The sequence below is a fragment of the Macaca nemestrina genome, chromosome 5, assembly GCF_043159975.1.
Source record: "Macaca nemestrina isolate mMacNem1 chromosome 5, mMacNem.hap1, whole genome shotgun sequence".
NCBI lineage: Eukaryota > Metazoa > Chordata > Mammalia > Primates > Cercopithecidae > Macaca > Macaca nemestrina.
The window spans coordinates 39395473-39419791 of record NC_092129.1 but is presented as its reverse complement, the minus strand read 5'-3'; the positions used below and the strand labels follow the sequence as shown (position 1 = coordinate 39419791).

Here is a 24319-nt window from a genome sequence, read left to right as displayed (position 1 = left end):
TTACTGGAGGAAGTATCTGGTATGTTTCTCCTGGCTGTTGAGTTATGAATCCTTAGCTTTGACCTAGGATGCTCTTGCTCTTCAGCATGCCTATATTACGGATGAAAGAAGAGTGATGGAAACTCAAAAGAAGGTAAAATGATAGATGACAGCTCAATGGATAACCGAGGATGTACAGTGTTATACATAAAGAGTTCAATACATGTTGAATAAATGGAAAAATGTATTCGGGGTTTTGGATCCCTGTCCTGTAGAGTGTCCACTCAATTATATTAGGCTTAGTACGGCTAAAAGGGAAATCAAGTTTCTGTTTCTGGGAGCTAATTTAAGGAACTAAATAATTTCAGCAGAAAAGGGAACAGTGGTCCACCACTCTGACTTCAGGCAATGCGTCACTAAATGACAAATTTTCAGAAACTGTGCACCACAATTGAGTTTCTTGGATTCTGACATGCATAATCTGACTCATGGAAAAGAAAATTTATAATTCTATGTTGTTACATAGAATGCCAATTAGAAGTTTGATTCTATATGTTAGTTTCTATGATAATTATTTCTAGAAATATAGAAATGAATTATCTAATAAATTCAAGTAAAAGAACTTGGAGAGGCAGCAAGAATTAGACACTTGAACCCAATTAAAATTCTTTCAGGAAATAAATTCAGACTTCCTTTTGGGTTTCCCAACAAACCACAGAATTAAATGTTTCAAAGGCTGACTCACATGTGTTCTTTAGTATTTGTAATATAAATATCCTCTAAGCAGATTTGAAAAGTGACTTTTCTTGGGTTGATCAGTGGAACCCTTGAGCCCTTACTGCGTGGAAGTTACCATGTTGGGTTCAGAGGTGCACAAAGATGGAGAAGAAGGTCTGTCTTGAGGAGCTTACCCATTTGCAGGTTTTCTACTGATGAATTACATCTATTTAAGATAAATTTATTAATAAAATTCAATTCGAGGCAAGGGAAGGCTTACAAAATGAGCATGACACAGGCATTTCCTCCAAGTTGTTTAATGTCAAAAGAGCAAGCAGATTTCTGACTACCCAATTATAATATGATATCATCAGAGCTACAGTAGAGACAAAATTGCATGAAGAGAGAAAATAATTCCTATTAAATTTATAGATATTTTTCATTTCCAAAAGTAAGTACCCTTCATAGTCTAGCACATGTAAAAATTTTGTATAAAATATATTTGACAAACATTTTGAAACTGACTTCTGTGGTGTTATGGACACAAAATTTACATTTAAAAAAATAAACATGGAGCCAGGCGTGGTGGCTCACGCCTGTAATCCCAACGCTTTGGGAGGCCAAAGCAGACAGATCACGAGGTCAGGAGTTAGAGACCAGGCTGGCCAATATGGTGAAACCACGTCTCTACTAAAAAAAAAAGAAAAATTAACTGGGCATGGTGGTGAGCACCTGTAGTCCCAGCTACTTGGAAGGCTGAGGTGGAAGAATAGCTTGAACCTGGGAGGTGGAAGTTGCAGTGAGCCAAGATCATACCACTGCACTCAAGCCTGGGTGAAAGAGCGAGATCCCGTCTCGGGGAAAAAAAAAAAAAGAAAGAAAGAAAAGGGACATTTCTGAAAATTTATTAAATATATTAGGCCTTAAAGAATATCTCAAAATTTTCTTGAAAAATTGGTAATATATCTATTATATTTTCTCACTACAATGCAATTAAGATAGATTACTGAAAATGTTCTATACATTCAGAAAGTTAAAAACGCACTTCTAAATAAAAGAAGAATGAATAAAAATTAGGAAATTCTTAGAAATGGGTAATAACAAAAATGCTGTATGTCAAATCTGGGATGTAGCTAAGACTGTGCTGCTAAATAAATTTATAGCCTTGGCCGGGCACAGTGGCTCATGCTTGTAATCCCAGCACTTTGGGAGGCCAAGGCAGGTGGATCACAAAGTTAGGAGTTCGAGACCAGGCTGGCCAACATGGCATACCCTGTCATTACTAAAAATACAAATAAATTAGCTGGGCGTGGTGGCACGTGCCTGTAGTCCCAGCTATTCGGGAAGCTGAGGCAGGAGAGTCACTTGAACCTGGGAGGCGGAGGTTGCAGAGAGCTGAGGTCATGCCACTGCCCTCCAGCATGGGCGACAGAGCTAGACTCCCTCTCAAAAAAAATTATAGCCTTAAATTCTCGTATATAAAAGTATGAGCAGGCCGGGCGCGGTGGCTCACACCTGTAATCCCAGCACTTTGGGAGGCCGAGATGGGCGGATCACAAGGTCAGGAGATCGAGACCACCCTGGCGAACACGGTGAAACCCCATCTCTACTGAAAATACAAAAAAATTAGCCAGGCTTGGTGGCGGGCGCCTGTAGTCCCAGCTTCTCGGGAGGCTGAGGCAGGAGAACGGCATGAACCCGGGAGGCAATGGAGCTTGCAGTGAGCGGAGATTGCGCCACTGCACTCCAGCCTGGGAGACAGAGTGAGAATCCGTCTCAAAAAAAAAAAAAAAGTATGAACGAAATATTCAATTTTAGAAGTAAGGGGAAGAAACTCACTGAATAATTCAAAGAAACTCTAAGAGACAAAAATCAATAAAGTAGAAATCAAAGACACAAATGCAAATAGGAATAAAATTTGTTTTTAAAAGAGTAATAAAAATGGCACGTTTCTGTGAAGATTTATCAAGATGAAAAAGAAGTCACAAACAAATAATATTAACAATTTAAAAGAGAATGTTACTATACATGCAGCATTATGAGATGAGATAAATGAGAGAAAACAAGTTTATACCAATAAGTTTAAAACTTCTGAGAGGCCAGGCGCGGTGGCTCACGCCTGTAATCCCAGCACTTTGGGAGGCTGAGGCGGGCAGATCACAAGGTCAGGAGATCGAGACCACCCTGGCGAACACGGTGAAACCCTGTCTCTACTAAAAATACAAAAAAATTAGCCGGGCATGGTGGCGGGCGCCTGTAATCCCAGCTACTCGGGAGGCTGAGGCACAAGAATCACATGAACCTGGAACTCGGAGGTTGCAGTCAGCTGAGACTAAGCCACTGCACTACAGCCTGGGCAACACAGAGAGACTCCATCTCAGAAACAACAACAACAACGAAAAAAGCAAAACAAAACAACCGACTTCTGAGAAATGGATACATCTCTAAGAAAATAAAAATTATCAAAACTGACTCAAGAAATAAGACAAAACCTGATTAGTGCTATAACCGTTAAAGGAATTGAATTAAAAATTAAAAATCACCTTGTGAGCAAAAATTTGAGCCCAGATGATGATGATGATGATGATGATTATTATTATTATTATTATTATTTTTGAGACAGAGTTTCACTCTTGTTGCCTAGGCTGGAGTGCAATGACATGATCTCAGTTCCCTGCAACCTCAGCCTCTTGGGTTCGAGCGATTCTCCTGTCTCAGCCTAGTGTGTAGCTGGTATTACAGGTGCAGGCCACCACGTCCAGCTAATTTTTGTATTTTTAGTAGAGACAGGGTTTCATCATATTGGTCAGGCTGATCTTGAACTCCTGACCTCAGGGGATCTGCCCACCTCGGCCTCCCAAAGTGCTGGGATTACAGGTGTGTGCCACCACCCCTGCTGAGCCCAGCTTACTTTTATAGGTTAGTTCAAGATATTAGTAATTCCAAACTTAAACTCTTTCAGAGAACAGAGATGAGCTCTCTTTGGCTCCTTCAATGTCTATTATTATCCTGATACCAAAATCAGACAAGAACAGTATGAGAAAAGAATTGAAAGCCAACCTGACTATTTACAATAGAGGCAAAAATCTGAAAGAAAATATCAGCAAACAAAATTTAGCCATTGTTTAGGGAAAAAATCATGGCCAAATAGAAAGTCTAGTTTAGCTGGTAGGTTAAAGGAGGTGGGAAGTGGGAGGGAAACATGGGCATCTCTACAATCATAGAAAAAACATTTGATAAAACACACCCGGCCAGGTGTGGTGGCTTATGCCTGTAATCCCAGCACTTTGGGAGGCCGAGACAGGCCGATCACTTGAGGTCAGGAGTTCAAGACCAGCCTGGCCAACACAATGAAACCCTGTCTCTACTAAAAACACAAAAATTAGCCAGGCGTGGTGGCGGGCACCTGTAGCCCCAACTACTCGGGATGCTGAGGCATGAGAATCGCTTGACCCTGGGAGGCAGAGGTTGCAGTGAGCTGAGATCGTGCCATTGCACGCCAGCCTGGGTGACAGAGTGAGACACCATCTCAAAAACAAACAAACAAACAAACAAACTAAAAATGCACCTGTTCATGGTTTAACAAACCAACAAATGAAACTTCTTGCAATAGAAAGATGATCGCTTAATTGGAAAAAAGTGAGTCTTGAAATTTTTATTTATTTCTCAGAAATCTGATAGCCAATAATGAGCTTTCTTCCTCAGTAGGAGAAGAAGAAAAGTTGTTAATATTTAAACCATTTTCCCTATTACATACATGTGTGTGTGTTTGTACAAATATAAATATATATAATCACACAAAGAGACATGCATGGAAGGCAAGTCTTCATCGCACAGTAGTTAAGAGCATCAGTTCTGGAGGCAGATTGTTAAATTAAAATCCTAGGATTGTATGATTTGGTACAAATTTTCTAGCCTCCTTCCCTGTGCCTCAGTTTTCTCATCTGTAAAATGGGCAAGGACAATAGCACCTACCTCACTGGGTTGTTGTGAAGGTTCAAGAAGTAAATTCATGTCATGCATGACAATGCCTGGTAGATTATAAGCACTCAGTAAGTATTAGTGGTCATGGTGGTTTTTAAAAATCAGAATGTTAACATGGTGATCTTTGAGTAGATTCACAGGTGGTTTTTAAGTTCTTATATTCTGCATATTCCAAATTTTCACACTATTTTACTTTTATAAAAGGAGGTGTTACACACACACACACACACACACAAACACACACACCCTTCCACAAAAGCTCAAGGCTTTGATTCAGGTTGACTCCATAAACTTCCTGGAAGCTTTGGTTGTGCGCAGAGCACCTCTTCCGAGACTCTGCTCTCGCCTGCCAGGTGGCTCTTCCGAGACTCTGCTCTCGCCTGCCAGGTGGCTCCACGTTTGCTGCTTCTTCTAAGGCAGGACATGGCAAGTATTGACTCTAAACACATGTCATCCCCACCACCCCACAACAGTCCACTTTGGGTACTAGTGATTTCAAAGGCAAGGGACAGGCTCCTCCTAGACATTTTTAGACACAGATGCATCGGAATCCCTCATGGCACCTCCAAACCAAGGATGCCACAAGAGACTGTGCCCATCAGTATCACAATCTGAAGGCCCACTCTCACCTGCCACAAGAGACTGTGATTGGCAGGTCAGAGTGGGCCTTCAGATTGTGATACTGATGGGCACCTGAGTGGTGAACAGCTGCTTTATTCTGTTGTCACTCAACATTGGTACAGGCAGCTCTGGCTAGTGCAGGCCTGCAGCACTTCTCAATTAATTTTAAATATGTAGGCAATGCCCACTCTTTCATTCAAAAATGTCTGTTGGTCCAATTGTTCAGGAAATGCTCTAGATGAGAAATTGGGAACACAGAACACAGAAATTGGGAACACAGAAGTTTAAACTTCTTATTCTTAGAAGTTTAAATGTTTATATAGGGAGGCAGAAAATGAAAATGAACACGTTACCACACGATTATTATAGAGTCTATAGTAAGTGCCCTTAAAAGAGAAATAAACAGAATGATATGATAGAGTAACAGGAGAGTAGTCTATAGATAGTGCCATGGAAAAGCTAGCTGGGCTTGGAGAGAGAAGACTTGGAGGATAAGAGGGAGTAGGCCAGCCTCATCATTGAAGTGAAGATTGTCCAGACACAAAGCAACAACCCATGCTCTGCAACAGAAAAGAACTCAGGATGTTCAAGGTTGATGTGTCTGAAACATTCCATGTAAGAGACAGAGTGGCATATAGAAAATTCTGGAAGGTAGATGCCTAAGCACTTGTTATCCAAGCCAAGGATTTTAGGTTTTCTTCTACATGCAACAGAAAGCCATAGAAGGCTTTAAAATGGGGCAGGGTGAGGTGACATATTCCCTTAAGGGAATTTGTGTTTTCAAAGATCACTCTGGCTTACACTTGAAGATTGATTGGTAGAAGTTAACTGCAGAATGGAGAAAACCAACAGGAGGCCACTTCAAGAACCTAAGTCAGACATGGCGACAGCTTGCAGAGGAGATGATGGGGTGGACTGGTTGAGGGTCCATTTGGAGGTAGAAGCCAGCTAAGATATTTGTGTCAGATTCATGGATTCTGACTGGCTATGTGACAGATTTAGAACAGGCTATTGGGTCAAAAGCCACTGTAGCATCTTTTTCCTGAGAAGATAAATGGCAAAAACGCTGAGTAATCTCTAGGCCTAAAATATAGTTAGTTCCACACAACACTGAGGCGTCCTGACCTCACCCAAACCTTTGGGACCTCCCCCTCGTGAGGCTTTAGAGTGAATCTTTTTCTCAAGGGCTTATTGTGAACAAAAGCCAACCTGAGTCCAGGTCAGAGTCCACCTCTCTCTGCAGTCTTATTCTATGTGGCTGTAGTCTTGAATTCCTGCCCAGCCTCCTGGAATAGCTCCAGAGAATCTAGGCTGCATAATGACTAGGGGATGGCGCTGGGGGAGGGAGTGTAACCGAAGGCTGGGAGAGCTGTGAAGGAAAGCGGGATGGAGTTAGCGCATCTCACTTCCCCACTTCCCATCAGGAGAAATGGTGAGAGACTATATGACTCCACAACTCTTATTTGAGGTATGACATAGCAGAACATTCTTAATTGCACATCCCTAAAGAAAACAAGGCTGGGTGCGGTGGTTCACGCTTGTAATTCCAGCACTTTGGGAGGCTGAGGTGGGCAGATCACCTGAGGTCTGGAGTTCAAGACCAGCCTGGCCAACATAGTGAAACCCTGTCTCCCCAAAAATATAAAGAAAAGAAAAGAAAAGAAAAAAAGCTGGGCATGATGGTGGGTACCTGTAATCCCAGCTACTCAGGAGGCTGAAGCTGAAGAATAGCTTGAACCTGGGAGGTGGAGGTTGCAGTGAACTGAGATGGCACCACTGCGATCCCGCCTGGGTGACAGAGCGAGACTCCATCTCAAAACCAACCAACCAACCAAACAAACAAACAAAACAAAAAAAACACCATCAATAAACCAGTGTGTAAGTCAAGTGACACACCTATTACCCTCAGTGTTATAAGATATTTTTATTTTGTATTCATTTTAGCTACAAGTTATGTAGGTACTTCCAAGAGTACAATCCAAATCCTTTATCTAACCTGCATAAAACTTTTGTAAAGAACTTGGACATTTATGCTCATGGCAACGTGGGAGGGTCAGGAATAAATTTAGAAGCGATTTGAAGATGTGAGAGCTATAGCCATATATCTTGCAGCTTAAAAATATCACACAATAATGTGGATGTAAATGCAGTGAGAATGTTAAATATTATGTAAATAACTTATTTAGGCTCTCTTGAAACGCAAGTTTCAGAACAATACATAACGTACAAGCCATTTCATTAAAAACTTAAAAACTTGGAGTTTCACTGAATCTAGCAAGCCATCAAATGTAAGACAGCCTAGTTTCAGAAATGTTCATATGTGAAAACATATGTATTTTAAAATCAATAAATGTTTTTATAAATGCTTTTTATACATGCATTTAAATAAAGGTTTTTTAATGCACAATGTCTCAGAACTACATACTTTAAAACAGTTCAGAGAGAAATATACTTGAAAATGTTAACAGCATACCCCTGGGAGAGGGGAGCAAGCTGAGATAGATAAAGATGTCCCCTACATTTTTATTCCATATACTTTTCTATTTGATTTTTTTACAAGGAGCATGTGTTTAGGTGATTTTTGTGTGCATGTGTGTGCATATGTATATGTGTAAATGATACCAGTTCATATAAGTAATGTTATATACAGATTTTTTAATCAAAAAAATATTTGTGTCTGGAACACATAGCCTAGTGGATCTTCATTTTATTAAGCATGACAAGCACATAATTCATGGAAGGCCAGAGAAATGTTCTGTTTGTGCTGCAACTGCACATTCCTACCTGCTGTGAAATAAACCCAACCTTCCTGCTGGGGTCTGTTGATTCAGCTTTGCCATCTGGAGCAATCTCGCATTCACAGTCTGAATGGAAAAACGCTGCTTTGGTCAGAGTCTCTGCTGGTAGCCAGATTTGTGGTATATGGTGTTAATTATATTCTTTCCATAAAATAGCAATACTCTATGTATGGAGGGGGGTTGAGCACAAGTGACAGCCAAAATTCAGGATAAAGGTAACCCCCTTGCATTTCATCTGGTATCTCACTTGGGAGAAGTGAATCCAGATTCCCGTCAGCAGGCCAAAGGCTGTGGGTGAGGGAGCACACTGGGCAAGGAAGGCTGTAAAGTCCAGGAAATGGGCTGCCTTATTATTCATGAGTCTTGGTGCTTCTGAGAACATTCTGTACCATGTGCACAGTTGGCTTAGTACAAATTCCAAAGTCATTTTTTTTAATCACTTAGAATCTCATTTTCAGAGTAGGTAGATAAGTAAGTGTATAGTTAAACATTTGTAAACCAATGCATTCCAACGAAATTCACCCATTGGCTATGTGACCAGAGGACATTTCGGTGCTTTAGAGTCAGCACAGAAAGCAGCATTTTCCAGCCTACTGGAAAAGAATATTCTTTCACTCATTCATTCATTCAAGAAATAACTTGTTGAGTGCCTACGGCATGGCAGGTGCTGTGCTAGGAATACACACTGCTCAAAACCGACAGACACGTTCCTGCCTTTGTAGGGTTTACATTCTGGTAGAGTTGGCAGATGATGAACAAACAAAAAAGAAATAATTACGGAGTGTGACAATGCTATGAAGGATATGAATAGGGTGACATGACAGAGTGTGAGTGGGAGTGAGTGAATGGAGCTCTTCATATGGTTTAGGAGTAAGTGAAGCTTCCCTGGGGAGCTGTCACTGGAGCTTACTGCTGAAGGGTGACAAGCAGCAAAAGCTATGGGAAGTACCCTTCCCTGGGCATCAGGAGACCTAGGTGTAGGTACCTTGCTGGGATATGGCTTCTGACTCTACAGGTCTCCTACCCTTTCTCATCAATTTCCCCAGAGGCAAACAGAGCAATGTGCAAATCTAAATAATTACTAATCAGTTAACTGAAGAATAATGACTTTTATGTGATAGTACCTTGTAAACTATAAAGAGTTACCCAATATTACACCATGTGATCTTCGTAATAACTCTTCTAGGTAGGTAAGATAAGGATTGAAATAAGTTGGATGCTGGCAGTTCTGGCTACATAATTTGTGGTACCCAGTGTAAAATTAAAAAGCAGGGCCCCTTGTTAAGAAACACTTAAGAACTTCAAGAAGGCAATGATAGAGCATTAAATCAAGCACAGTGCCCCTGGAGCAGGGACAGGTTGTATGTTCACGAAGGCTGGCCTGGATACTGCACTGTCATCAGATTTGTCGGTGGCATGCGTGTGTGTCATTTTGTTGCTGCCTTTATAGCCAAGTTACATATTTCTGCAAAATACTAAATTGTCAAATACTACTTTTATTAATATGACTATACCATTAAGTCTTATTATGGGAAATCTGGTCTGTTTTTCATTTGGTGTTTTCTACCTCCTTCTTTCAATAATTTAAAAATCTGTGAGAGCACTTAGAAGGCCAATATCTTTGCCAAAAATCTGTAGCAGTCGAGTTGGTTTGCTGCAAGTTGTCTTGGCAAACAACGTTCGTGCGGGAAAGTGCTCTTGTTTTAAAATAGGAACATCTAAATGTGAGTCCTGGTTCTGCCATTTACTATGTGCGTGACCTGGGGTAAATCACTTAGTACCTCTGAAGTTTAGTTTCTTGTACAAAACTGGAGAAATATCCCTTTATATATGTGTCGAGGTTGTCGGATTCAGTGAGATCATGAGTGGTCACCTGCAGCGTGTAGCGCTTGGAGACAATGACTCTTGAGTGGCGTTCTGTCTGACGCCTGGCAGGGGGCACTTTCAGATGGCTTCCACTCGTTGTTAATGGCAGGTGTTATCTCTGATTGGGGGGGCCCGTGTTTCTTGCTGGTTATTAAATATTTTGAACCTCATGCTTGAATGGTAGGATTTGTACTACACTGCTTTGCAGAAGAACAAAAAATTTACCATTTTATTTAGTGTATTAACAACATATCTATTGGAAAACATGCAATTTTAAAAATTGAGGTGAGATTCAGATTATACATATTCCCCAGTTTTATTGAGGTATGATTGACAAAGAAAAATGGTATATATTTAAGGTGTATAAAAAGATGTTTTGTTTTATGTATACATTGAGAAATAATGACCACAATCAAGCTAATTAACATGTCCATCACCAAGCTCAACAGGGCCTTCTTTCCTTGCTGACTCTGCCAAGCCCATTCTCCTGGCTGTAGGCCATTCTCTTGTCCATTACCCTGGATGGTAGGTAGGGGCAGTGGGAATCTCATTCATCCATTCATGTGCATTACTAAGTAGATGATGAGGCATTTAGCTACCTTAAGAGAGTCAAAGTTACACCCACGTGTTTACCCACCCTTCATTGAATTTCTTCATGTTGACATTCAGAGCACTGGGCAGAAATTGTATTATATCAATTCACCTGCTACAAGCCTTTGTGAAATTAGCCATTTTAAAGTAAACAATTCAGTGGCATTTAGTACATTCACAGTGTTGTGCAATCATCACTTCTATCTAGTTCCAAAACATTTTTGTCATCTTAAATGAAAGCTTGCACCGATTAGACAGGCATTCCTCATTTTCTCTTCCTCTCAACCCCTGGAAATCATTAATCTGCCTTCTGTCTGTATGGATTTGCCTATTCTTGGTATTTCATATAAATGGAATTATACCATATATCTCTCACATTTTGTGTCTGGTGTCTTTCATTTAACATAATATTTACAAGGTACATCTATGCTATGGCATGTACCATTACTCATTTCTTTTAATGACAAGTTTCTGCTGCGTGATCTTTCTACCACAAATTGTTTATCTATTCATCTGTTGACCGACATTGAGCATTTTCTATCTTTTGGCTATTGTGAACAATGCTGCTTTGAACATACATGTACATGTAGCTGTTTCAATACTTGTTTTCAGTTCTTCTGGGTAGATGCCTGGGAGTAAAATCCTGGGTCATATGGTGATTCTACATTTAACTTTTCAAAGAAAAATTATGCAATTTTAAGGCAAAAGTAATAATATAGATTATTTTATCATAAAATACAATAAGAAGAAAACATTTTTATACTTTGTCTTGCCTTTCTGTCCCAGCTGCCAATTATTGAACTGCTGCTACCTGGAGACTGACCAAAATCGAGAACTTGAACTCCAGAGCCCCCACCTCTGACCAACAGAGGGGTCTCCCAACAGAGAGCTCTAATAAATAAGAGTGCATGAGATTATAATGCAAGAGTATATGAGCCAAATTGCATTTCATGTCTCCATCTTCTCCCGTCTATTAAGTGAGCTTGTTGCTTTTAGGAATCCCTGAGTCACTCCAGTGAAGAGAGCTATTAGCTAAGGTTGATTATCATGACTGAAATGTGAGTAAATGAAAGAAAGTGAGTCATGCACTAGTGCAATTTTATGATGGTTATGAAGAAAGGGCAAATCAAATGTACAAATCTAAACTAAGGGGAACATTGGAGAGGTTGAATCATGGGTCTGAGTGAATATATATTTTATAGAGTGTGCTTGTAGATTCTTAACATAATTGTCCCAGTGCTTTACTCAGACTGTTCTCTTCCTGTAGGCCCCGTGGTGACCTCTCTAACCACATTAAGTGAGCCCAAGTGAAGCACCCATTACTGGGAAGACAGGGAAGAAAGAGAGCTGCAAGTTCCCGTTTCTACTTCAGAGTTTCATCAAGAGCCAGCTCACATCCTGCAATTGACTGCTTTTTCCTACAAGTTATTCATTTAACAAATCTTAGCACAGCAGCCTGAGCAAAGGAGCATGCAGAGGATACTTGGGAATGAAGTGAGCAAAGAGAGAAGATGCTCTTTCTCCCAGCTCAGCACCAGACACGTTTGCCACAGATGTATTCTCACTGACTAACCCTAGATGTCCTTCCACCTTATTCACATTTACTTACTCATTTATTTAGTTACTGATTGGTTTCTAAGCTTCTGCAGGCACTATTTATTTATTTATTTTTGAGACAGAGTCTCACTCTGTCGCCCAGGCTGGAGTGCAGTGGCATGATCTCGGCTCACTGCAACCTCCGCCTCCTGCGTTCAAGTGATTCTCCTGCCTCAGCCTCCCAAGTATCTGGGATTACAGGCACCTGCCACCACACCCGGCTAATTTTTGTATTTTTAGTAGAGACAGGGTTTTGCCATGTTGAGCAGGCTGGTCTCGAAGTCCTGACCTCAGGTGATGCACCTGCCTTGGCCTCCCCAAGTGCTGGGATTACAGACGTGAACCACTGCACCCGGCCTGCAGGCACTATTTATAAGTGTTACGTGGAATATAAACATGAATCAGAATGAACTCTATTCTCCAGGAACTATCAGCATAGATGAGAAGATTGGCCATGGAGGCCTATAGCTTTAGCACAGTTAGAGGGTGCAGGGTGGAAGTGAGAGCTTGCACCCTGCCCTAGACTCCCTTGGTTTGAATTCTGTATTACCTTGTCAGAGTTATCTCCCATCTCTACCTTGCAGGTTCTTATCTGTAAAATTGGGAAAATAACAGTACCTATCATATGAGATTATTCTGAGGGAAACACTTGGAACAGTGATTGGTAAGTGCTGCATAAGAGTTTCCTAAACAAATAAGTGACAACTATCCTAACAGAGAAATAAATGAAGTTCTCTGGAAGTTCAGAGGCAGATGTGTCTTCTGAGAGAGTGGAAAAGGCTCATGACAGAGATGGCATTTGAGCAAGACTTGAAGGCTTGGCTTAAACTTTCTTTTCTTTCTTTCTTTCTTTCTTTCTTTCTTTCTTTCTTTCTTTCTTTCTTTCTTTCTTTCTTTCTTTCTTTCTTTCTTTCTTTCTTTCTTTTCTTTCTTTCCTTTCTTTCTTTCTTTCTTTCTTTCTTTCTTTCTTTCTTTCTTTCTTTCTTTCTTTCTTTCTTTCTTTCTTTCTTTCTTTCTTTCTCTCTTTCTCTCTTTCTTTCTTTCTTTTTTTTTTTTTTTTTGAGATGGAGTCTCGCTCTGTCACCCAGGTTGCAGTGCAGTGGCGCGATCTTGGCTCACTGCAACCTCTGCCTCCCAGGTTTAAGCGATTTTCTTGCCTCAGCCTTCTGAGACTTGGCTTAACTTTCTATACAACATTCTTTGTTCGTCTGAGTCAGTGCTACCAGCATTATTACATAAGTGGGACTTTGCCCAAATTTCTCTGTGCAGGTCTATCAGAGTTTAATGTACAACCGGCTTTTTAAACATACATTCTGAGGATGCCCTAGAAAAGAATTATTTTCTTACACAGGGTTAGTTATCTGTCCTTCAAATAATCAAACTACTATTGCTTGACTTTGGGTAAGTCACTTAGTCTCTCTGAAACTTAGTTCATCCATTTGAAGTAGAAAAGATCTGAACTCAGTAAGCATTTTGCATTGTGGTCTTTTCTTTTCTTTTTCTTTTTTTTCTTTTTTTGACAGAGTTTCGCTCTTGTTGCCCAGGTTGGAGTGCAATGGCATGGTCTCAGCTCACTGCAACCTCCAGCTCCTGTGTTCAAGGCATTCTCTTGCCTCAGCCTCCCGAGTAGCTGGGGTTACAGGTGTCCACCACCATGCCCAGCTGATTTTTGTATTTTTGTAGAAACGGGTTTTCACCCTGTTGGCCAGGCTGGTCTTGAACTCCTGATCTCAGGTGACCCACCTGCCTCGGCTTCCCAAAGTGCTGGGATTACAGGTGTGAGCCACTGTGCCTGACTGTGGCCTTTCTTTTTTTTAAACCAACTTTAAATTATTGTGATTGTGATTATTAACAATAGTGTTATAAGTGTTAGTCTTGTACCTCATTCATATTGTTTATAAAGAGTTGAATATGAATTATGTAGGACTTAGGCCTGAGTTTTAGTGATTTGTTTCTCTTTGAAGTTTTATATTATATAGTCTTAAAATATATTTGGAGCTTAAAAAAATTTGGAGCTTTCCAAAATCATTAGACTGCCAAAAATATTTGACCAGCAAAATTTACAATGTCTACGCTCACATTTACAAATTTCATCTCTAACCACCCACCCACCCTTCTGTCTGTCAAAATTCCTGCATTCACCTAGTTAGTGAAGAACAACTAGCTTACTGCTGCAGTCAAGTCAGAGTTCGTTCTATGAATACAGACATTTATAAAGGGAGTAGATTTTTATTTAGAGATTTGTGACCTAATTTCAATTAGGTCCATTACCTAATTTCACTCTGTTTTATTTATTTCATACTTATGATGGATTCACATACTTGCATTGCTCGAATAAAAAAATAGAATTTGTGTTAGTTTTCTCTGGACAAGAATCCTTGATGCACTTTGGAGTGCCATTGTGTTCTTTAGTCGGGATAAAGGGCACAGATTGCAGGCAACAGACTTCACTGGACCTAGTTTAAGCAGAAAGGGACTTAATTCAGGGAAGGGCAGGAGCAAGATCTGTAGGCTGAGTTTTAAGAAGCCACCACTGAATAGACATATGTAGGTAGCTGCTGACTTTAAGATAATAAGAAAGAGAGGAAATCATGAAACTGAAATCATAACTGCTGACTCTAGGAACACTCCACTAGGCTATAATATGCATCATCAAAATGGATGTTACTCTGTCCCCATCCTCTGCCTCTCAACACCTACATAGCTGGGGACCAGACCATGAGACCTGTATTGTCTTGTCAGGACTATTGTAGCAAAGTACCACAAATGCCATGGCTTAAAAACATAAATGTATTGTCTCCTGGTTCTGGAGGCTAGAAGTCCAAGAGCAAGGTGTCAGCAGGGTTGGTTCTTTCTGAGGGCTGTGAGGGAGTGTCTGTTCTATGCCTCTCTCTGAACTTCTGGTGATTTGGTGGCAATCTCTGTTTTTTCTTGTCTTGTAGATGCATCTCCCCAGTCTCTACTTCCATGTTCACATGACATTCTCCTTGTGCACATGTCTGTATCTGCTCAAATTTCCCCCCCTTTTTTTTTAAGGTCAACAGTCATAGTAGATTAAAGCCCACCCTACTGACTTCATCTTGACTGGACTGTCTGCAAAGACTGTATTCTCAGATACGGTCACATATATAGGTATATGACCTAAGAATTTCTAGGGGATTAGGATTTCAATAGTTTGAAGGGACGCAATTCAACCTGTGACAGGACCTATGCAACAATCACTGCAGAAAACACAACAAAACTGAGAAATAGCAGAGGTGGCAGAATGGTCTTCACACTGTGATTTTCACCTCTGCCTTCTAAATCTTGTGTGGTTAGATCTGCGTGGTGGAAGGAAGTAGTGCTATAAGAAATCTGATAAATGGCATAAGGGATTCAGCTTTTTGGCCTCTGAGATGCTACAAAATCTGCCACAAGGGGGTTGGAGTGGAGATGGATAGGCTAAAATGGAGTTGAAGGAGCCAACCTGTATTACCTTCCACTTAGGAAAGTAGAGAGCTGTAAGAGATGTTGCGAAGGTTTATGAGTCAATGAGTGATAGAGTTAAATAAACAACAGAGTATTGGTAGTGAATTACTGCTCTCTGTCTCAGGATGCAATTAATTAAATCTCCTTTTCAACCGCTGCAAAAAATTTACTAATGGACTAGGAATTGTAAGTACCTAAAAGGCAAGTGATTTAGTCTCTTCTTACCAGCGAGTTTATGTTAGGCCCAATATCTTTGAAACCTGTCAGAGCCTAGGGAGAATGTGGTATACACGTAAAAAGAGAAAACGAAGAAAATAAAGGAAAATCCTGACATGCCCCCAGGCTGATTAATAGTGTGTACCACCTGGTCTCCTAAGTTAGAATCTTAAAAACATCTTCAAGTTTCTCTTTCTGTTACTTCCTAGCCTAATATTTTCATTGCCACAACCTAGAAATTTTGCCTTAAAATAAACCTCGAATTCAACCACCCCACTTTGTTCCCATGGCTATTTTCTGAATGTAGTTCCTCACTGCTTTGAGATAGACATTTGTAATAACGTGCTTTTCCCACCTCTAGATTCTTTCCCATCTCAGGCCTTCTTTCACCCTATAGCCAGAGTTATTCTTCCTAAAACCTGAATTTGGCTATGTCCAACCCACATTCCAAGTCACTGCTGTCCTCATTATTGTTACTAACGATCATTGTAGAAGAAAATATTTGTTATTTTGATTTTGTAATTTTCCCGAACTTTCCCCTAAGCTTCTGCTACATTTTAACTATTTGCTGGATAGTGCTGCTTGGATATCCTATGAGTATCTCAAGCCTTGAAGTGATGTGTACAAAACTGAATTCTTATCTACTTATTTCCTTTCTGGCCTCACAAACCAAACCAGAAAAAACAAAAATCAAACTTCTTTGTCCTCTCATCCTGTAACCCCTTTATCATCCACCAGTACTACTACCACAATGAGACCTATTATCTTTCATTTTACAATGAAACTTTACAGTTTTCAAATCCAAAGTCTAAGTTATTAGCAACCAAATCAATTTGGTTCTTTCCCTGAAGCCAGAAAAATTAGGTCTCAAAATACTAACTGAAGGTGAAATAATCTCATTCCCAAACCGGACTTACTAAGCCAGTAAAACAGATGAAAACCAAATTAATGAAAATGCAAACAAAGAATGTCTCTATTAAATCAGGCTATATAGGGATGAGTGGTTCTAATCCTGTTATTTCTGTGCTCTGCAAACTTCAGTGGTTTCTAGTTGCCTATCAAAGTAAATCACCAGGAGGAAATTACAATTCGAAACTTTAATACCCCAATTGCATAGCCTTAAAAAATAAGCAAAAATTCATGGAACTAAAATAAGAAATAGACAAATTCATCATCACAGGAGAAGACTTTTATACTCTTAACTACTGATTTATTTAATGAATCTGTAAATATATACAATGTTTGAATAATGAAATTTATAAACTTGATCTAATGAACATTTATATAACACTGTACCCAATAACCAGCAAATGGAAATTTATTTCAAGCACATATGAAACATGTATGAAAATTTATGATGTTCTAACACCTAAAGCAAGTCTCAATAAATTTTTTAAAGAAGGTCTTCTATAGACCATGAAATTAAATTGAGGGAAAGAGAGAAACTAGATTTCTTAAGGTGGGAAAAACCAAGGACACACTGGTTCAGATGGCAAGGAGGTAGACCACATACCTGGACCCAAATAGGAAATTTCCTCACTCTTACAGAGACCACAGGCATACTTAAATCTGAAAGTTGCACCAACCAGGTAATCCATACCTGTAAAAGAAGCCTGTGGACAAAAGGGCAGTGAAAAAATGATACATTTGGAAGGAACTGCTTAGACTTTAAAAACACAGTAATAGGTCAGGTATGGTGGCTCATACCTGTAATCCAAGCACTTTGGGAGGCCAAGGGGGGAGGATCACTGAAGCCTACGCATTTGAGACCAGCCTGGGCAACATAGTGATACCCCATTTCTACAAAAATACAAAAATTAGCTGGGGGCAGTGGTGCATGCCTGTAGTCCTGGCTACTTGGGAGGCTGAGGCAAGAGAATCGCTTAGACCTGGGAGACAGAGGTTGCAGTGAGCTGAGATTGTGCCACTGTACTCCAGCCTGGGTGATGGAAGTGGAATCCTGTCTAAAATAAAATTTTAAATGTAAAATAAAGTAAATAAACAAACATAATGATACCTTGTGCAAATCTGAGAGATGCACTTGCTAGATTGTTCCACTATGATTAACTCGCACCTCCAAGCCTCCCCAACTTGTCGGGGGCCCTAAACTGCAAGCAGAATCTGCATGTATGTGTTCTGGGGTGTGTGTATGGTGGGGGGGAGGTTAAGAGTGAAGGAATAACATGCACTAAAGAGAATGAGTAAAAGGCTGGTTAGAAAAATCTCTCTTCATTAAAAAAAAGTTCACTCCTAGGCAATGGCAGCCAAAAGAGTACCTAAGAAAATAAACCTGATATAGAGCATCCAATAATATTGAAGAGTGAGTACATGAGAAAAGTCACTGGAAACATACAATGTAATTCTACTGCAATGTTCTGATGGAAAATTTTCACACATTCTATATCTTCTTCCTCATCTGGCCTATTATTGTTTATTTTTTGGTTTTGGTTTTTGTCTCTTTTTTTGTTTGTTTGTTTTTAAGATAGGGTCTTGCTCTGTTGCCCAGGCTGGAGGGCAGTGGCATGATTATGGCCCACTGCAGCCTCAACCTCCCAGGCTTGAGCAGTCCTCCCATTTCAGCCGTAGCTGAGACTACAGGCACACACCAACCATTCCCTGCTAATGGCCTATTATTTAAAAGAGAAAAATGGTGTATTCATCAAAACACATATAGAGAAACAATTATGAGAATGTGATTTGGGCTTGAAATACCTCCTTGTGTAAGACTCAGTTTACTCTTCATAACACGAAGGCCACCTCAGAGGCTGGTAGAAATGAAAAGGTCACAGGGTTATTAGTGATGAGGGCATATTTGAGACATTCTCAATCCTAGAACTGTTGTTGTTGGTTCTCCTCCTTTTTCCTTTAGACCCAGGTTTCTGCAGGTGGCAAAACACCCAGATTCAAAGTCCTGACCTACTTGTCTCTTCAGGGTTCAAGAGACTCTGTTTCCCTCTGGATAACTGGCTAGGGGAGCACACAAACAAATTTCTAGTCAAGTAGACATTCAGCTTCTTTTTTATTAATCTGGGAAAGCATGTTATAATCCCTAAACTGCAAGGCAGTTTAGTTAAACTGTGGTAAACTGTGTTGGTTAATAGAGTGTACGCTTGAGGCCAGAGGGGGTCTTCCTACTCCATATTCTGTGAATTGGAAACACCAAAGGGCAGACACAAACTCGCCCTCCCACGCATAAGAGTAAAGCTAGCAAAGACAGTGAGAAGGGACTTCCTCTCTGCCTGCAGGGAGGTTCCTCCCAGCTTTTCTTCGGACTCAGAGGGCCTGCGGATCATAGGAAAGCAAAGAGGAAGGGAAGGGGACACTTCTCATATCTGACAGACTTTCCATGAGGAAATATGTCCCAGCAAATGTCACATGCTGAGCAATCAGATGAGCCTCGCCTCCTGTGAGAAGCACTGGTAAGGGGGTGCAGAGAGGGAGCAAGCTCTCTTTCCAGTGCTTTCTGCCTAAAGAGGAGGGACAAAGCCCTCTTCTCCATGACGGGCTGCAATGTGTGCAGAAGGAGTCACTGAGTCACTCTGCCGCCTGTGTCAGGCTCAGTTGACATGAGAGGATTGGAGTTGGCTGGATGTGAGGGGCATGGCAGCCTGAGAAGCTCCCTGTATTCCCAGAGACAGAAAGGGAAGCTTGCATATGCCACGGAATATCGATGTGATCCAGGGAATCCTGAACCACTGCAAGAGAGATATTCCTGCTTGGGGTAACTTGACTGGTTATCCCCCATCTCAGGAAGGACCATGCAGATATCTGTCTTATTGACTGATTCAATTCTTGTCCATCTGACAGAGAGGAAGCAAGATGAACTCTTGGCACAATTGATGCTTTTGTCCTGCACTCAGATATTAACCAAAATAAATTGATTATTATGTAATTTCAAGACTAATTATTACATATTTTCAAGTGGACATGAGCATTTACTGTACCTTGACTTGTGAGGTGACGATCTTAATGAAGACAGCCTGTAAACAATAAACCTATCCCAATGATGGGAGGCTTGAGTAGCCCAAAGGAACTTCACCTTAACCTGGCATCTTGTCACCTAGCAACTCTTCCAAAATCAGCATTCTTGTGTGAGCCTTGGTATCATCTGATGAGTACACATTCCCTTGTACTACTGGTCTAAATCTTCTCTCTTCCTTTCCACCAAAACCCATCCCCTTCCCCTCCCTCTTCCAGCAATTATTGCAAACATTACCCTTTCAAACTAGACAAGCTTCTTTACAGTCTTGTGGGTTTCACTTTAGAATAACTGATAACGTTTGTCTCGGTTGATTAAAAAAAGGACACAGGTAGTAGATGAAGGGACCTTTAACCTAAATTTTATTTAGCCCTAAAGATCAAAGGATGCCTTCAGAATCTGGTTGTATGACTACAACCTTATAAAATCTTGAAAAGCAAGCTACACGTGGCCAGGCATGGTGGCTCAAGCGTGTAATCCCAGCACTTTGGGAGGCTGAGGCGGGCGGATCACAAGGTCAGGAGATCAAGACCATCCTGGCTAACATCTTGGCTAATGGTGAAACCCCGTCTCTACTAAAAAATACAAAAAATTAGCCTGCTGAGCCAGGAGAATGGCGTGAACCCGGGAGGCGGAACTTGTAGTGAGCAGCGATCACACCACTGCACTCCAGCCTGGGTGACAGAGTGAGACTCCGTCTCAAAAAAATAAATAAATAAAATAAAAACAAGTTATATGTACACTTTTCTCAGCCTAATTGCTGTAAATTACTCCTTGTTTGGTTTTTGCTTTGTTCGAAATATTGTCTTCATGTAATTATTCCTAATCAAAAAGTATGAATTGTATTTTATTTCCTAGTTGCACAGCATATGTGAAAAAACAAAAACAGAAAGGTAGGCTAGTACTTTTGTATGAGCAAGGGTTCACTATTATTCAAGGTCTGAGTCATAGGAGGGTGTTGATTCTGATTTCCTGCTCACCAGACACCATGGCTTTAAAAAGAAAAAACTGAATTAATTTCTCATCATTTCAGCTTTTTGTATAGCTCCAATTTTTTGTAGTTACACATTTATTTATTACGGTTGTGTATATTGGGTAGTGCCATTAATTATATCCTGAAATTTGAAATATTTGGGTTATGAAATTAGATTTTTAGGACACTTAAACATAAATAAAATCTGTGGATGGTCATAAGGAGAATATGTGTGGTATGTATGCATATGTGTGGGCATTTTTGTGTGTGTTTACAAAGTGGCAGATCCCATGACCTCCAAAACAGCCACAGGGAGAAGAGTCTTAGAAATGAACTATGTAAACACTTTCCATTTCTGATCCTTCATGAAGATGATTCCTCATCTATATAAATATGCCTGTAGCTTTTCCCTGGGGATCTTTTGGTCAGATTTCTCTATTGGGGGCAGAACAAGCAAACACAGTTACTACTATACATTGAAATAAAATATATAATCTGCTTTTTGTAAACGTACAGTCATACCCACCAAATGTTCCTCCCACACTGTGTGCTTATTGTCTTCTTGGGAATTACTGGCCACCCATGCACTCCTCTGCTATGGATGGTACAAGACCTTGATACCCAGCCTAGTTCTCACTGGGACTCCCACACTCGGCACATCACAGCTTCACTGGCCTTACCTCCCACAAACATGTCAACATAAAATATGTACCAGCAGCAAACATTTTTAGGAGAACACTGAGTACTGTACTTAGAAACTCTTACTTACATTGAAAAAAACTCAAAACAATAGAAACAAAAACAAAGACAACTAGGCCAAAGTATTGAGGGTCAGAGAGTTGAAGGACAACATTAAGGGAGTGTTGAAATGAGAGAGCAAGCCTTCTGATTAAAGTTTGGGTTTCTAGAAGATGGTGGGATGGTAGGTATTCTTTCACCCACTCTGGTGATTATTAACACACCCTAGGGAAAGGGGAAAGGCCTGATACCTTTACCCTGTCCTCAGCTATCGCTTTCTTCTTTCCTTCCCGACAGAAATCTTCCTCTTGTTTGTGAAGAATGGGCATATTTTCTAACAGAGGCCACAGACCTGCATCACTCATCCTGTGACAGGCCCATTCTACTCTCCAGCCTATCCAGTGCAGATCATGCCACTGTACTCTAGCCTGGGTGACAGAGAGAGACTCTGTCTCAAAAAGAAAGAAAGAAAGAAAGAAAGAAAGAAAGAAAGAAAGAAAGAAAGAAAGAAAGAAAGAAAGAAAGAAAGAAAGAAAGAAAGAAAGAAGGAAGGAAGGAAGGAAGGAAGGAAGGAAGGAAGGAAGGAAGGAAGGAAGGAAGGAAGGAAGGAAGAAAGAAAGAGAAAGAAAGAAAGAAAGAATAAAAAAAATCTCACCACCAAAACCCGTGGTGAGGATTTACTGCTGGCTGTCTACTTGACCCTCTGTTTGGGGAGTGCAGTATCTCAGTCAGCAGTCCTTAACAGAAAGTGGAACCTGTGGCTCTCTGTGGCTCTCAGCACTGGTACTCTTCTATGCATAGGTATGCAACTACACTTCATGTAATAGAAGAACTCAGGGCTGAAGGTCACGAAGCTCTCACTACATGAGAAATGTTCAGATTTCTCAAGACAACCATCAGGTCCGACTGCCTTTTGACATATTGGCTATTCTTTTCAGTTTTGAGTCACTTGCAAATCCAATTACTCAAACAGTATTTATCAGTTCTCTCTGGATTGTTCAAGTTATTATGAAACCAGTAATTGTACTATAATGTAGGTGATTCTAGGAAGATACGGAAAAATTTGTTAAATACCTTAAATATGTATCACATTTATAGCATTTCTAAACTGATATTCTAATAATTTCATCACATAAGGATATGAGGCTAATTAGCCATGCCCTTCCTTTTCTAAGTTTTAAATTGCATCTGTTTAATCAACCTATCTTGGATGAATTTGCTAAAGATTAATGTCAGCCTCTTTCATCTGTAATTTCTAGAAGCTGCCTTTTTAAAAAGATAGGATGTTTGTTCATTTCGGGGTTTCCAACCTCTCTTCTGTTTATATTAATACGGAAATTACTGAAATTGGCCTTTCAATCAAAATGTGGACCCTTTCAGAAGCTTGAGTTACTTCATCTGAGCCTGGGAACTTGTTGCTGGATCAATAAGGAAGATTAAAACATGAACTTATTATTTTCTTTACTATTTTAATCCCAAAGCCTGACCATGTTTGTTCTATACTTTCAAGTTTGAAGATATTCTCTTTCAAAGGCAGAAACAAAACAGGAAGGAAGTAGTTCTGTCATTTTTCATCTGTTAATTTTGTGCCATCTGCTCAAGCAGTGGTTCTATTTCTTCTGTTTTTAAAAAAAGCCTTTGCCTGTCCTTGGGAATTTGCACACATGCTTCTGGCCTCTAGCCTCCATTTCAACTTGTGCCATCCTCCCCCTCCCCTGCTTCTATCCTACTTACTTACACCCTTTTAAAAATATATATATTATATACTTTTTTTTTTTTTAAATACTAAACTTCTCAGAAAGCTTCTTGTGAAGTATGGGGTTTGGACCCAATTCCATTGCCAGCAAATCTTGTGACAGTGGCCAACTTCCTTGATTTCTTTTTTTTTTTTTTTTTTGAGATGGAGTCTTGCTCTTTCACCCAGGTTAGAGTGTAGTGGTACACTCTCAGCTCACTGAAAGCTCTGCCTCCTGGATTCAAGCAATTCTCTGCCTCAGCTTCCCGAGTAGCTGGGATTACAGGCACCTGCCACCACGCCCAGCTAATTTTTGTATTTTTAGTAGAGATGGGGGTTCACCATGTTGACCTGGCTGGTTTTGAACTCCTGACCTCGTGATCTACCCGCTTCAGCCTCCCAAAGTGCTGGGATTACAGGCGTGAGCCACCGCACCCAGCCGGATTTCTTGATTTCATTCCCTCACTTGTAAAATGGGGATGAGAATGCATGACTTACAAAGTAAGTGTGAAGGTCAAATAGAATGATTACTGCAAAAGGTTTTGGTAAGCGCGGAAGCACTATCAGGAATGTAAGGTCATATAATCGAGGTAACCAAATAGTACTTTACAGAAGCATATGTTCATACATGGTTAATGTTGGAAATGACCTGGGAGTTCAGGAAGTACAACACTCCCAATTTACAGATGGGAAACAGAGCTGGAGAGGTGAAGGAACTTTTCGAAGTTCTCAGCTGGAGACCCAATGGTAGAGAGTTTAGAACACTATGAATAGTGAGTAACCTGTTAGCTGAACCATTACTATGCAAATTTGATAAACTTGGTTCTAGATTTAGCTCTGCTACTAACTAGTTACGACTTCCTCAGGGTTGAATTTGAAATTACTCTACAATTACATTGTCCACAATTCCCAACTGCAGGTGTAGCTATTCACCATGCTCTTTTCCCATCCCTTCTCAACACAGTATCCCAGACAGCCATGATCAACCTTCTGGAAACTGGTTTGCCTGCTTTAGAGTCTCCTTTTCTGTTCAATTGAGGCTCATTTGTTGTTCTATG

General features: G+C 40.3%; 1 long non-coding RNA gene across 1 annotated transcript in view; it reads left to right on the top strand.

The window, feature by feature from the left end:
- LOC139363309 (uncharacterized) overlaps positions 1-22155 on the top strand; it is a 156863-nt gene extending 134708 nt beyond the window's left edge. The window contains exons 6-8 of the long non-coding RNA XR_011623381.1: positions 11824-12050; positions 12737-12816; positions 21824-22155. This is a non-coding gene — a long non-coding RNA (uncharacterized lncRNA). The remainder of the gene's footprint in view (positions 1-11823; positions 12051-12736; positions 12817-21823) is intronic.
- The last annotated feature ends 2164 nt before the right edge of the window (positions 22156-24319 follow it).